At 39.2% G+C, this 3,340-nt stretch overlaps 1 pseudogene; it reads right to left on the bottom strand.

Annotated features, from left to right (window-relative positions):
- Positions 1–1,595: 1,595 nt before the first annotated feature.
- Positions 1,596–2,691, bottom strand: LOC150012671 (magnesium transporter NIPA2-like; annotated as a pseudogene).
- Positions 2,692–3,340: the final 649 nt, after the last annotated feature.

Consider the following 3,340-nt stretch of genomic DNA (forward strand, 5'->3'; position numbering starts at 1 on the left):
AAAGGGCAGAGAACACAAACATGTGGTTTGCTTTGCCTGCATCCCAACATGGGCCATGGATGGAAGAGAGCTTGATAAACACCTGAGGCCCCAGAGGCGGATGCATGTCTGGCTTACCCCTGGCACTGAGCTTATATCTCTGGTGGTAGAGTGTCAGCATCCATGCCAGCCTTGTTTCAATAAGGGACATTATTTTGAGCAACCAACCACCAGGGAAATAAACATCTGTGGTGTTGTGTAACGGGCTTTCATCTTACCCCAACATAAAGTAGGTCATTGAAATGTGAGCAGGGAATAGCCAAAGTGATGCCTGTGGCTGGGTAAGACATGATTTCAGTCCTGTAGTGCTGTGCTGATTCCAGAAGCCACAGCGCTGTGACGTAGATTGCAGCATTAAAAGGATGGGGCACAGGCCTTCTGGGAGACCTTGGCCCTTTGCCAAGTCAGTTTTGATTTTTATAATTGATGGTGCACTGAGTCAACACAATGACTCCACCCCAGCAGCCTTTGTGGAAACTGTGTTGAGAAGCCATGCAGATTCCATTCTATATGAATTTCACAGACATCTGACCCATATGATTTTTTTATATCAAAAAACAAAACAAAACATACAAACCCCAAACCTTGGCAACTCCATGTGTCTTGATCACAACTGACAATTTTCTGTTTTAATCTTCTTTTTAACCTGGCAATGTGTTCATTGGATTTTATTGGATTCCATTCTCTCTCCCTCTCTTTTTATTTTATTTTATTTTTTGTTTTAATTTGTCTTTTTATTATAACATGTGCTAAATTTTAAAAATTACCTTAGTATTTCCCAGAGTTGTTAGAAAATATAAATGACAATATAACTCATTACAAAAATGTATTGGAAAGTATAAGAGCTGATATAAAAATAATCATCAAGGTTCTTGGTATCAAGAGATTAGAGTAAGTGAAGAATGGCAAGCTGACAGATGACAGACGCAGGATGTACTGGTTTAACAAGGTGCCATCTAGGAAAGCCCTAGAATGTGCTGGGACAAGTCACAGGCACAGCCCTGAAGAATTCTGTGGGGGTGATTTCCTACCCTTTGTTTTGTAAATGGGTTGCTCTTAGTAATTTAGAATTATCTTAACATTTTAAAATTAAAATAACTCATCAAACAGGAGTTACTTTTGTAGGTAAGTTAAATCACAGGGTAATATATTGGGATAATTTTGTCCATTTTAAAATAAAAAAGCCTTAAAATAGTCATTTTAATTGATGCAAATGGAGATGACAAATGTACAGTTTAGACTTTCATCACCAATGGGGGGGGGGACATTTTTATAGACTTAAAACTGTCATTAGTGCATTTAGATTTTGGTGAAAGAAAAATTTAAATACCATTATAATAATAAAATGTTAACAAAAATTGGCCAGGTACTGATGTCATGTTAGTAAGCTACCATCATTTAAATATAATAAAAGTAATTTCTTGGTCCAAATTAGTGAAACCTTAAAATAGATTGTCTCTTGAGAGCATTATTTGAGAAGAATACTTTTTCAGACACATTCTGATACTCAAATTCACTTTATAACATTATAGTTTAACCTTTTGATTACATCTTTCTTAAAAAGCTGTCAGGTTTTTATGTCTTTGGGAAATTTTTTCCCCAGCGTGCTGTTCAATTCCACAGGTTAAACTTTCTTCATTATTATTAAGAATTTCATACATATTAGCAAAATTGCCATTCATTGCCTTTTTTTCTTTTGTCTTTTTGAAAAGGCACAGAAAGATTTGCTAGACTGAAGCTGATGTCTTTAAAGGTATACAACAAGAGTATTCCCACAATGATCGTACAGAAGTCACTCAAAGTTCCAATGACATCATCAACAGGCATGTTCTGTCACTCTTTAAAAAGAATAGGTGAATAGGTCAGGACTGATGTTGTGAAGAAGATGCAGTAGATGGGAGTCACTGAGGATGTGTTGAATATGTCCAGAACCCTGTTCAGGTAGTCGACCTGCATGCTCACACAGACAATGAAGCTGAGCAGCAGGTCCAAAGCCAGTGGGTGCTGCAGCACAGGCTTCCCAGCAAGCAGCCCCTTGATAGCATTTCCCAGGCCCTTCACACAGGAGACTGAGGATGCTCTGATCACAGAGCAGATCGTTATATACACAAGAATGTTCATCTGTCTATGGTGGGGTCCCAGCATAAAAATTAATATCAAGGACACAATGATCACAGTGTTGCAAATACCACAAAACCTGGATCATTGAGCTTGTGAGACATTTCATTTGGAATCTCAATCTCCTCTTCTTTTGGTGCATGAATGACCATAACTGTGGATTTTAGAATACTTAGCAAACATCCAATTTTCCCATGAAGATTAAGTCTCTCATTTAGAAAGTATGAAGAAAGAAAGTCACTTACTAGGATGCTGAGGGCTCCCAATGAAGTCACCAGGGTAGCTGATGCAAAGGCATATTAAGCGAAGTTGACCACCTCACTGGGTTCTGCTGAGAGCAGTCTAGCCCACCACAACCATCTTTAAGATATGCCTAGCCACCTTGACCTGGTCTTGTGGAGTCTTTCCTGGAAAGTCCAGAAGGTTTTTCTTTTTTTCCTTTTCCAGAATGAAACTCCCTTCAATGAAAATGCTGTAGCTCATAGCCAATCCCAGACCAGTATAGAAGTCATATTTTCCATGCCTCTGGCTCATTTGTTTGTGACTTAAGAGGTTCCTGTGTCTCACATTGATCACAGGACTGAGAAATGCTGGTGTTGGAAGCATGATGATGCAAGCTTCAAACATGTAAGTTTACTATGGTCTCTCATGAAAAAAAAATAAAGCTGGATGAAGTAGAAATGACTTTTTCACTCTCATTTCCTCATAAATTATACCTTTTATTCTTATAAATTGGCAGAGAAGCTCTGGCCTCAAGTGGCTCTGGTCACCTCCTCTCACACCCTCACACAGGCCACACAGGTTGGTTCTTCCTGTGCTCCTGGGGCCAGTGCCTTTGTTGCCATCCAGTGGGAGGTGTAAGCATCTGGGGCTGCAGGCCTAAGTGCCATCTCTGCCACGGGGGATCCCCAAGGACATCCTCCTACCCCAGCGGCTTCGGCTACCAAGGACTGTGGTGAAAACTCTCTTTTTTAAAAAAATCAACATTGCTCTTTTATTGTAATATGTATTAGTAAAGCATATTACATCTCATGGGAACATCTAATGAAACTTTTCACTAAACAGCAATTTTAAATAGGTGATTGAGAGTAAAATGAATATATGTTCCAATACCTAGGCATTCGTCTCTAGTCTCCACGGAGTGAGACTATTAGTGCTTTGGTTGATCAAGAAGTTGTCTCCA

This window comes from Furipterus horrens, unplaced genomic scaffold, assembly GCF_987537825.1.
Source record: "Furipterus horrens unplaced genomic scaffold, mFurHor1.1.pri manual_scaffold_4, whole genome shotgun sequence".
NCBI lineage: Eukaryota > Metazoa > Chordata > Mammalia > Chiroptera > Furipteridae > Furipterus > Furipterus horrens.